Below are 13,232 nucleotides of genomic sequence, written 5' to 3'. Positions count from 1 at the left end.
TCACGGTCCAGAGACCCAACAAATCGTTACAAAGCAATACACAATTCATACAGCCTACCTCCAGATGGCTTTCAGGCAAAATTTCTACGATCTCTGCTGCAGGTACCCAACTGTGTCCCCAACTCCATACTTCTGATAGAAGCTGGCGAATGCCCAATTTCAACTAAAGCATGGTGGGCTGCCCTAAAACATTGGCTCAGGATTTCAGTGTTTGATCTAGGGAAGGGTTTGTACCAACACCTGACCAATGAGGAATTTGTCAGCAAATGGCAGAAAACCATGACTAAAAAGCCACCTCTATTGGTCTGTCACCCCCGCCCCCAACTGTATTACCTGGGTTATGAAGGCACCCTAAAGACATTAAAGCAAAGATTATAAGATAAGGCACACAGAGACTTGCAATCTCAATCACATGCAGTCTGCAGTCCGCTGGCAGTAGGAGTACAATATGGGCATGTATTTAAGTTAACATCTAACATTAAAAACCTGACAGTACCAAACTATTGAAGGCTTTTAACCAAAGCCAGACTAAACGTCTTTCGTCTGCAGTGTTGGATGGAAGGTTGAGAGGTGTTCCCTACCAATGATTTCTATGTCCCTAAAGCTGGAATTTTTATATTGTGGGGGTGTTTATTGTGGGGTGTGAGGTAGCGGGTTTCACTTCTAACTGGGGGTATTAGAATGAGATTGTGACACACATTTGAGTAACAAGGTAAATCTCCTTGCACCCCCCTTTAAAAAAAAAAATAGGGTTGACCTCTCAACAAAACAGGAAATCCCCTTGCAAGTAAATTCCCATAACCAGTCCCCTTGCTGTTTAGTCTGTGTTGGATCAAGTGGTGGCTTGCTTGTTCTTTTGATTGGCAACCTTAGTCCTATAAAAACAAATGTACGGAGGGAGTCTCTCAAGAAAAGCACCTCCCCACCCACCCCCAGTAAGCTGAAAACCCTTTTAGCTTTATTTGGACTGAAACTTGATGATAGCTATACTAGACAGGAAGTCCTCTTCTGCAATGTAGCCTTAACAGGATGACACATTTTCTCACAGAATGAGCAGCAGGGTTGGCGAAACCCACGCCACTGCATGTCTCAGGATTTTTTTATATTTAATTTCACTGTTTTCAAAGGAGGAAGCTGTTTATTTTCCTTCCAGTTAACACGAATTGTTATGCCAATAAAGGTGAGAGCTTAAAACAGCGCATGACAATGGAGACATGGAGCACCAAATGTTTGTGAGTTTGTGACATGGGCTGATTCACATGATTTTTACTTACACGGGTGTAGGTTTCATCTATAGAGCTGTGTGAGGGTGCATTAAAACAAACCAAAGCCAGAGGAACTAACAGCAGCAAATATTTTTTGTGTTTACTAGCCTGTTTCACACATCACAGTAAACCACAGTAAGTGGTTTGCTGTGAGCATGCTGGGATAGACTGTTTTACTCCTCACTGTTATTCTGAGGAGAAACAAATCATGATTCTTGGTTTAGCGCTATGTCCAAACCAAGGATCAAAGTTTCTTTGACTCCTGATAAATCATAATCAGTAAACCAAGAAAAAAACACTGCAAATTGTGATTTATCATGAGAAAAACAAATAATAATAATAATAATAATAATAATAATAATAATAATAATAATAATAATAAATTATTTGTACCCCACCTATCTGGCTGGGGACTCTGGGTGGCTCCCAACAGAATATTAAATAATAATAATAATAATAATAATAATAATAATAATAATAATAACAACAACAACAACAACAACTTTTATTTATATCCTGCCCTCCCCAGCCGAAGCCGGGCTCAGAGTGGCTAACAACATTAAAATGATACAACATTCTAAAATCATTTCATTATAAAATCAGTTCAAATCAGGTTAATGGCAGCCACTGGGCTAGAGTTCTGTGAAGAATTGCCAAAGGAGGGGGTCAGGTTGTGCCTTGGCCAAAGGCCTGGTGGAACAGCTCTGTCTTGCAGGCCCTGCAGAAAGATGTCAAGTCCCGCAGGGCCCTAGTCTCTTGTGACAGAGCGTTCCACCAGATTGGAGCCACAGCCGAAAAAGCCCTGGCTCTGGTTGAGGCCAGCCTAACCTCTCTGTGGCCCGGGACCTCCAAGATGTTTTGTTTGAAGACTGTAAGGTCCTCTGTGGGACATACCAGGAGAGGCGGTCCCGTAGGTACGAGGGTCCTAGGCCGTATAGGGCTTTAAAGGTTAAAACCAGCACCTTAAACCTGATCCTGTACTCCACCGGGAGCCAGTGCAGCTGGTATAGCACCGGGTGAATGTGCTTCCGCAGCAAGGACCCCATAAGGAGTCTCGCCGCAGCATTCTGCATGATAAAACATCAAACATTAAAAGCTTCCCTAAACAGGACTGCCTTCAGATGTCTACTAAAAGTCAAATTGTTGTTTGTTTCCTTGACATCTGATCGGAGGGTGTTCCACAGGGTGGGCGCCACTGGTTTGGACACAACACTAAGTCAAGTCCCAGCAGGAGATGGAGCAAAGCAGGAGCAATTCCTTCCTGCATAGTAAGCCAGTCATCCACAGCTGACCATTTTGTGCCAATGAAGTCATTGTATGAAACTCCATCCATTCACGGAAAGATGGCAAGATGGTGGTGCAAACAAATCCTTTTCACTGCATTTCTTATTGATACTGAAGCTTTATGCTACCAGATATGTCTAATAAACGTCATCTGTTCTCCCCTCCCTGAATGAAGCTTCTAAATCAGGCTTCCTCAACCTTGGCCCTCTAGATGTTTTGAGACTACAATTCCCATCATTCCTGACCACTGGTCCTGCTAGCTAAGGATCATGGGAGTTGTAGGCCAAAAATATCTGGAGGGCCAAGGTTGAGGAAGCCTGGTCTAAATAAATGAAGTTTCCTCATTCCCTGGTATCGGTGGTATCATTTGAAACTGGTATCGGTGGTATCATTTGACATTTGAAACTATGGGGTGGTTGCAATGGTGACGACCTATCTCTACACCTTATGTTGCTCTTACTGATAAGTCTGCAATGTGCACATTTTCAGATTTGTTGCAGGGTTCTTTATATGGGAGAGTTAGGATAGGTACAGTTAAAATAAGATACACATTATTTAGACTTAAGTAACCAAAATACATAATATGATCTACATAATAAAAATAAGATGGTGGGAGGGGGAGAATAATTTTGGTTCAGTTTGCAGTTAAAGGTAAATCTACCTAATCTGCCCTTTTCAAAACAAATTGTCAGCTGATAGGCAGCTACTCTTCAAAATGTGCAGTTCTCTGAATTTTGTAATACAGTTCTCTAGCCAAGTAATGTGTTCAAAGATACATTGACTAGGGTCAAATGTGCATTAAAAGGCATATATTGGTCAAGATGACATACAAAAACACCATATAATATGGGAAACTGCTCCCAAAGATTTGTATATCAGGTAAATTCGCATATGAACATGTATTAGGAGAATCTTACACTAAAATGCTAATGAATTTTCATGAGAATGTTTTTTTAAAAAAATGCAAACTGATGTGGAAATGTGGGGGACCAAACTTGAGATCAGAAAAATAAGAACCTGTGAGAAACTGAAATTGACAGATTCGCTTGTCGCTAATGAGAAACTAAATGCTGTGCATATTAAACAGATCTTAAATAGCAGGAGAAATTTAATAACTAGCACCCCAAGTTTAAATTTTTACTCTGCAATTTCTGCCTGCAGTACTAGTGTAATTCCTTTTGTATTTCCGGTCACAGTTGTCACAGTTCCGGTGACAATGTCACAGTTATTTACCCCGTGCAGACCTAGAAGTTTGCACTCCCAGGACTGAAAATTTATTTCTTGGTACACCAAGTCTCACAACTCATTTGTTCTTTTAGGGAAATGGAAAGAAAACCTCGGTAACAGAGATAAATGGGGGGAAATCCACTAAGTTTTCCACAATAAATTCTTTCAAATATCACGCATTTTGGATTGGAAGCAAGAAACTTCCAAGAAACTAAATTAAGAATCCTATTCTTGGTTTATGGAATGCCTGGTTTGATATAACAAAATTGTTCTTAAAGAATGTGATTTGTTTCATTAAACAGCTGAATGGGAGCCAAGCTATTGGGAATGCTTATTCTAGTTCTGCACAAAACACCATCTGCACAGAGACAGGATTTTGGTTGATGTACATGATAGCTTCCTATTCCGATCAATTGACCCTGCAATCCTCTACAGAAGTACAGTATGTTACTCCCAGGTATGTGTATTTAGGATTTCAACCTAATTACACTTCATAAACTGGTGAATCGGTGGTGGTGATCCTCACATCTATAGGTCTAACTGGACCCATTGGGGTATGGCTTGCAAGACTGCCCCCCAAACCATGCCCACCTATGTCATGGTTGGGCACTTGACATCATGAATGATGTAACCAAGCAACTGCCAAAGACCAATCAGAAGTTTAAAGGAGCTTAAAGTGCTGATCAGCTAACAGTGAGGCTATTCGAAGCACCATGTTTGCAAGTACAGATTGTACTCAAGCTGTCGCTACAAATTGACATTTCCCCCCTCTTCACACCAATTTGCCAGTCCATTGAAGAATAGTGTCCATTTGCAGGTGTAGTTTGTTTCCAAACCAAGCCTGCAAATGGAGAAAGCTGGGTTTGTTGTCAGAGCTAAACAGCTGACTGGAACCAATAGTGAGTCCCTCTGAAGTTGTCACCAGATGTCATAGTGACATCAGGTGATTGACAGGTGGGGGCTTTTGAAGTTTGTCGCCAGACTTCATAATGACACTAGGTGATTGACAGGTGGTTGGCCTCACCCACCTGTCAGTGCAGCCTATGGGGGGGGGAAATCCCCCATGCCTGATAAAGATGGAAGAAAATTGCAGGGAGGAGCCACAAAATCCCACTGCTTATATCTGTGTTGCCATATATGAAAAGTATGTCCTGCTGTTAACTATCCTTGCTGAAACCTGTTCTAATTTCAAATCCTTACCACGATGTACAGTTACACTCGAAAGACATATGTTACAGTGCTGAGTCAATTAGGAAATGTTCTTTTGGTTTTTTTATATGTTATCGCATCTTCAAATATAAACAATTGCCCATCACATGATGCAACAGAAAAAGCTTTTTTTAAAAAAGAAAAAGAAAAATGACTTTGGCTTTATGATTTATTAAGTGACATGTATAGACTTTTAAAAACTTAGTTAATGACACTCATGTCTCTAATGACAAAGACACTAGAGTTTGCCAACATTTCCAAAGTGCTAAATTGGCAAGTAATCATGAAAAGCAAGATATATGAGTCAACCAATCACTCTCCAGTGCTGATCAAACATTTCTGGTATTTCTATTTTAAAGATGTAGTTGTGATTTGGGGGCACCTAAGCCCAGAGCTTGTACATATACACAGTATGTCTTAGGTAATTTATTGTACTTTAATTTGGCAAAGTCTAGTCTTAAAATAACCAAAGGAGGCAGCTGTTCTGTTCATAATTCTTTACATATGATTTCACTTTGCAATGAGGAGACTGAATAAGACATTCATTTAATCCTCTGTAACTTTGAGAGGTAAATAACCCCCTTGTTTTGTGGGGAAGGCGGGACATGTGAGAGGTGATGTGAAGTATAATTGGCAAAGGTTCTAGAGGTAATTGATCAATGACAAATTCATGGTATGGATTGTATTGATTAGAGATACCTTAAAGGACAGTGAGACTGTTAACTTTTTATCAAAAATGCGCAATGCTAAGAGTCCTTGCCCGTCAGGCCTTGAGTCAGGCATAGGTCAGCAACAAAAGCAACAAATCACCTGAGGCCAGTAAAGTTAAAACTTCATTCAGGGAAATAAACTACAGAACTCAGGCCTAGTGGTCTCAGCAACTCTTCCTACTAGGTCTTGCCCCAATGAAGCAGTTGTGAGGATTAAAGATCCCCACGTTCTCACCCCTCTCTAAGGCTCCTCCTCTCCAGGGTTTTCCTCGTGCAGTCTCAAACTGTGCCTGCACACAACTGATCTCTGTTCTGCTCTTTTCATTTCTCTGTGCATTCTTGGAGACCAGGGCAGAGGGGAGCTGGTTGCAGCGGGGGGGGGGACTCCCTGTATTATTCAGCAGCTTCCTGACCCCCCTCCTCTTCAGCCTCTGCTTCAGCCTCAGAGTCTGAACTGCTCTCTGCCACAGACTCTTCCTGCTCACTAAACCCTGTTGCTCCTCCATCTTCCAACACCTCATCCCCTGGTTTTCTTCCTCTGACCACTCATCATTGTCCCACCACCAATCCCCTGGATGTCCCCTAGAGGGGGTTCCCCAGCTGGTGCCTTCCTCTGCATCCAGCCAGATGGAAGAACATTGCCTGAGGATGGGGAAATAGCCAAAATGGAAACTAGCTTACACTGATCATGTCCAATCAGAAGTAAATCTGATTGAATTTAATTGAGGGCTTACTATTAGGGTTGTAGCCTAATGTTGGTACCTGGACTCTATGAGGCTGCTTTTTCCCACCTCTTACTAGGCTGAAATCCTGTAACCAATTACCTGGGAATAAGTCCCATTGAACTCAATGGACATACTTTGCCCATGTATAGACTATTAATGTCAAGCACATGTATATTTTTGAAAAAAGTTCCTTTGAGATGTTAAAGGCGTATGGTTTCACTGAACCATCGCTGGCATTTTATCCTGCAGCTATATTAATCAAACAAGCGAATAATTGCTTTTCAGGTTGGAGGCGGGTTTGGATCTGGACTTATATATAAGTCTACACTGCAATTGCCAATTTGCAGAAGAGTTGTACAGGTGCCGATGTCTTGTTTATGCTTATTATCAGCCTGGCTAGTTCAGTTCTAATAAGTGCTATGTGAAGTTGGGAAATCTAGTAATGAATAGTCTGCCTGCTTCCTGCATGTTGCTAATCTTCATAAACAACCCTTTAAGAGTGTTTCATGGTAGCAGCAAATAACACATTTGCTTATCAGTTCCTACTATTTTCTTTCTACTAGAGCTGATTCCTTCATTTCATGTCAGCTTTGTATATTCAGCATTCCTCCAAAGAGTTTTGGGCACTGCACAAGGTGCCATCTGTGTTGAGCTCAATGAAAATCCTGTGGGGTAGTTTAGGCTCTGAAAGGGTGACTTAATCAAGAGGGTCAGAGCGGAGTGGGGAATTTGAACCCAAGTCTTCTTGTTCCAAGAAATACACTGCTGTGAGGATTGCTCTGGGCATTTAGCATGACCTGCACTCAGTGCCTTTTGTTAGCTAAAAGTGATGGCTGGTGGCTACTAGACATCAGACCTCTCCTGCTTGGATTAGGGGCTAAAGAAAACTGTTGGGGAGTGGAACTAAAGAAGGGGGGATCTAGTTTTTTGCAGGTAGTTGGTACAAAGCAATTTGGGAGAGGGAAGTGGAATTCTGTTTACTTTAGGGAAACGTAGAGGGCAACTCTCTGGCAAGATCTGCTAGGATGAGCAGCTCAGGATGAGCAGCTGGATCCAGCAGATCCCTGGCTTGGCTTGTTGATTCCCAGTTCAGGTAGCATTAAGTCCTCCATCCAGTGGCTAAACTGCATGCTACACTACCAGGGGCGGAGAGCAGACGGGGGCGTGGCTGGTGGCCTGGGGGCATGACACGCATCCCAGGGGCGTGATGCACCGCCTGTGGGGGCCTGGCCCCTGGTGCATGGGGGAGTGTGCAGTGCGTGTTTGGGGGGGCCGCCGCAATGGCACCCTACGAGAATAGTGGTGCTGGGGCCAGTCTGCTCATTCCGCACCCCAGTTCCTCCACCAGTGCCCCCATCCCAATTCAGAATAAGAATAAGAATAATATTCTTATTCTTATAAGTTTTTAAGTTGTATTCATTCAACTTGTTTTTATTATTTCTTGTTAGTCGCCCTGAGCCCGGCCTTGGCTGGGGAGGACGGGGTATAAATAAAATTTATTATTCTTATTCTTATTCTGAATTGGGATGGGGGCACTGGTAGAGCTGCAGATGCACTGAATTAATGCATTGGTGGAACACTCTTTCTCATGAGACCAGGGCCCTGCAGGATCTGATTTCTTTCTGCAGGGCCTGTAAGACAGAGTTGTTCCGCCTGGCCTTTGGCTTTGGAATCAATTTGATTCCCTCCCCCTCTTTCTTTTTCCTTTCTCCTCCTGTGATGAGGTTGCATTTTAATGTTTCAATGTTTTAATGTTGTATTTTAATCTTGTTTTTAAGTTGTATTCATTCAACTTGTTTTTATTATTTCTTGTTAGTCGCCCTGAGCCCGGCCTTGGCTGGGGAGGACAGGGTATAAATAAAATTTCTTATTCTTATTCTTATTCTTATTCTTTTTCTTATTATCTTGCTCAGCCAAGGCTTGGTTGCCTAAGTTGAGGCTAGTGTAAATCCCCCAGAAAGCGGCATTCTGGGGGCAGGACCAGAGGGGAGGGGCTTAGTCTGTATTTTAAGTCTGGTTCAGATGGTCCTGTGACCTGGCAACCTGCCACAGAATTCTATTTGAAAGGCTTGTTCCCCTTATTCCAGGTTTAAGCAATGACAGCAGCCCCTCTGCTGAATGAAGTGTGAATCTTGTGTAAGTTTATGTCAGCTCACTTTGCACCGGTTCCTTGTGCATAGGATTGCTCCTTAAGGCTGCTTTGTCATTCCTCACTCCACAACTTGTAAATTTTAAAATAGATTCTACAAAAATACCATGGGCCCCAGTACTAGCTACATAAGAAAAGCCCTAATGCATCCTGTCTCAACCTGTGGGTCCCCAGATGTTGTTGAACTACGACTCCCATTACCCCTAGCTAGCAAGGCCAGAGCTCAGGGATGATGGGAGTTGTAGTCCAACAACATCTGGGGACCCACAGGTTGAGAACCGCTGTCTTACTGGGTTTGGTCAAAGGCCCACCTAGTCCAGCATCCTGTTCTCCCATTGGCCAATGTCATGCCTACAGGAAGCCCACAAGCAGTAGCCCCTCCTGAATGGAGGACTCCCCTCACAATGAGATTATCTTGTAGAAGACTGTCTCAGAGACTTCTTACCTCTCAGGGAAATGAATAATCATAACTGTAAGGAAGCTATTTCCCCCTGGACATTTTGGGGAACTTTCTGAAGGTCTTTTCACATGTTACCTTGTATGGATGTGTGCTTCTGAAGTGACAGAGAAGTGTTGGGAAACACAGAAGGAAGCCAGTCAGAGAGTTAGAGAATCGGTTGAGGCTTCCTGTTGAGTGTACATTTGGTGGCAAACACAGATTATCTGCTGTACAGTGTGTGACATGCTTATATTTGAAGGGTTCAACCTAGCCCTACTTGTAAATAAATTTCATTGGACTCCTGTCTGAAGAAACATGGACAGGATCCAGCTCCAAGGGTGCAGTCGACCTCCCATTGTTTAAAGTGGAACTAGATTAGGCCTTAAGTTTACTTTTCAAAGAAACTCTAATTGCTACCAATCAAAGCACACATAGGCCATTTGGCAACTTATAGCAGTTGATTTCTTTAAAAAAAAAAAAAAGCTGAAGATTTTTCTTTCCTTATTAGACTTTCCAAGTAGTTGGGTGGGTTTCTTCATTTCTGAGCTCCAAAACAAAAGCCAACTATAACAGCTTTCCTTTTGAAGTCTTTTCTTTAAAAGTGACCCGCTTTCATATGCTTACCAGAGGGTTTTTGTTTTGTTTTTTCCTTAAAGAGAAAATCCTCTGTGTGAGAGAATTGACTAGGGAATTTGCAGGGGGATGAAAGATTTTTGTAAAATTAGTAACATGCGTGACCATCTACAAAAATAAAACCTTGGAACTGGATGAGATCGGACAGATGAGCAGTTCTAGAGTATGCTAGGTTTCTTCTCCGATGTCCGCACTGTGTAAGTAAAATATTTTCTGCTCTTTAGGGATCTGAACGTGGTGAGCATTCTGATCCACTTCAATGCAATAAAATAGGTACTTGTTTTAAGAAAAAAGAATATGTAATATAAAAAATATCAGCTGGGGGAGATATGTACATGTTCATTTATTTATTTGTTTGCATGTACAGACAGTCTTAAGGGACATGGGTGGCGCTGTGGGTTAAACCTCAGAGCCTAGGACTTGCCGATCAGAAGCTCGGCGGTTCGATTCCCCGTGACGGGGTGAGCTCCCGTTACTCGGTCCCTGCTCAAAGTGCAATTGGATAAATAGGTACCGCTCCGGTGGGAAGGTAAACGGCATTTCCGTGCGCTGCTCTGGTTCAACAGAAGCAGCTTAGTCATGCTGGCCACGTGACCCGGAAGCTGTACACTGGCTCCCTCGGCCAATAAAGCGAGATGAGCGCCGCAACCCCAGAGTCGGCCACGACTGGACCTAATGGTCAGGAGTCCCTTTACCTTTACCTTACAGACAATCTTATCCTTGGGTGCTATATGAGTTCCAGCACTTCTCATCCAAGCTATTTGAATGAGGAAATTGGATCAGCAATCATTCATTCAGTCAAACAAGAACTTGTAAAATGATCAACAATCTAAATGAGGCCTTTAACTGCTGGGAGATACTTAGTCAATTGACTTCTACACTTCCCACAATCCCATGCTACAAAGTCAGCATCTCGCTGGGATGCCACCCATTGTATCTGGCATAGCCACAAGTCCTCCTTATATCCCTGCTTGATCCCAGGGGTCTTTGAGGGAATCACTGTGAGTGGTCCCCCATGGCTCAGACGCATAGCCACAGGAGCCTTGTATTTGGTATTGTGGGTCCAATTTTGTGGAACTCCCTGCAAGCTGAGGTCAGACAGGCCACCTCCCTGCTGAACACCCAGATTTTAAACTGAATCCAGATGTTATTGTCTTAACTTGTCTTTTGGTCTCATTGTAGTGAGTCTTCTTAGAGTCTACTGTCATTCAATGGTATATGAAGTGCTGAAATAAATAAATAAATAATAAATATGGCCATTGGCCTGAAAAAAAGGTTCCCCATAGGTCATAAAGGACCTAAAAGCAGCTAACCACAGTCATATAGAGCTTTTAAACCTGGTCACAAAAAGCTGGCAGATTTGTGATAAGAGTATTAGGTGCAGTTTCTGAGCCACATTGAAGCTGGTTACAGAAGCACAATTTCCACAAGGGTGCTATATGGACCACTGGTCTGGCTTAGAATAACACAGTTTTCTTCATCTTCACCATCACTATTATTATTAAATCAAGTAGAAACAAACTAATGATCGTACTGGATAGGATAAATCAGCTCAGTTAACATTTGTGTTTTGAGGGCATTAGTAACTGAATGACTAACTAAGCCATATAAACATCTTGCTGATTTATCATGATTAAAATTTTGTATCCTTTATCTGGCTGTATTTCTGAGCTATGCACAACCTGCGGTGTAATGAAAAACAGTTGCCCAGCAGCAGCGTCTGCTGAATTTTATCTCATGGTTAATCAAAGATAACGTTTGTAAATGTTTTTCAGTAACAGGCAATCTGCATCCATCAGTATCTCACCTTGTTACATTTTTACACGACCTTCCAACAGATATTTCCTGGGTAGGTTTCACAAATGCAAACAAAACAATAACACGATGAGGATGTAATTCAGTCTTAAAACAATACGAATAACAGCTCTTAAAATAGAATTAATTTAAAGGGGTTTTTAAAAGCTTGGGAGAATATGTCCAGCAATGAAAAGTTAAGTTTGCATCCTGCAATCTATACTAGGGAGAAAGTTCCAAGCAGGGGATGTCATTACTGAGAAAGCCTTGTGCCAGTCACTTCCCATGGGATGTGGACAGACGAGCCTAGTGCCCAGGCAAGTTGATGTGGTAACAGCAGTGGTGTAGCGTGGGGGGTGCAGGGGGGCTGGCGGCACCGGGCACAACATCTGGGGGGGCGCACTCGCACTCACAGCTCTCTGCCCCCTACTAAAATCCACGGGTTAGGGGGCACAAATTACTTGCCTTGCCCCGGGTGCTGACAACCCACGCTACGCCACTGGGTAACAGGCATTCAGGTCCTAATTCATGCGGGCTTTATAGCGGAGCCATTCACACTCATTCCTATTTTACAAATGGGAAACTGAGGCCGAGAGAGTTGTAACTGATTGAATTTATGCAGAGATGTGCCCAGCCTGCATTTTGACATATACAGTGGTACCTCGGGTTACAGACACTTCAGGTTACATACACTTCAGGTTACAGACTCTGCTAACCCAGAAATAGTACCTCGGGTTAAGAACTGTGCTCCAGGATGAGAACAGAAATCACGTGGTGGCGGCACAGCTGCAATGGGAGGCCCCATTAGCTAAGAACAGTTTCAGGTTAAGAACAGACCTCCAGAACGAATTAAGTTCTTAACCCGAGGTACCAGTGTACCTCATGGCCAATTTTGAGGCCTAGGTGATATGTAAACTTTGCAGCCCCCACCCTAGCAAGGGTAAGGAGAATTGCGATGCGGTGGCCCTGATTTTCCACATTGAGCAATATTTTATGTTCACTAGAAAACTCATGGCCTTCCAGATGCTGCTTCACTCCAATCATCCATCCCATCATTCAGTCCAGACACTGAGGTCCACTTCTGGGAGCCTTCTGGCAGTTCCCTCACTGTGAGATGAGAAGGTACAGGGAACCAGGCAGAGGGCCTTCTCACTAGTGGCACCTGCCCTGTGGAATGCCATCCTGCCAGATGTCAAAAAGATAAACAATGACATGACCTTTCGTGGACATCGGGAAGTTTTTAATGTCTGGTGTTTCACTGTGTTTTTATAGTCTTTTAGAAGCCTCTCAGAGTGGCTGGGACATCCCAGTCAGCTGGGTGGGGTATAAATAAATTGTTGTTGTTGGAGTTAGAGTCCAACAACAAATGGCCACAGGTTCTCCCTTGCATAAGGAACAGGATAACTGAATTATGCTGGGGTTCCCCATCCAGTTGCAAGGGTGGAGAACCTCAGGCTCAGGGTTCAAATGAAGCAATTTGGTCCAAGCCTCTTTACTTGGCCTTGGATCTCTCCCCAGGTACACCTTCTCCTCAGTCACATCCTCTCTCTCTACCTGAAGGTTTCTGTGTGGCTGAAATGTGTCCCTGAACATTGATAGTGATTTTTCACCAGCCTTGCCTGGATCAAGGATTGAGAGGGGCAGTTTTATATACATTTAAAGTAGATGAACACATGATTAAGTTAATATGCAGAAAATATATTTAAAAAATGTAAGGAACTACAGGAAGAGGGGGAAGGAAGTTGAGTTTTGAAATGTCAAAACGATTGTAAAATTATTGAAATAAATAAAATTGAA

Source organism: Podarcis melisellensis, assembly GCF_964234715.1.
Source record: "Podarcis melisellensis genome assembly, chromosome: 7".
Classification (NCBI taxonomy): Eukaryota; Metazoa; Chordata; class Lepidosauria; order Squamata; family Lacertidae; genus Podarcis; species Podarcis melisellensis.
This window is presented reverse-complemented; position numbering follows the sequence as displayed.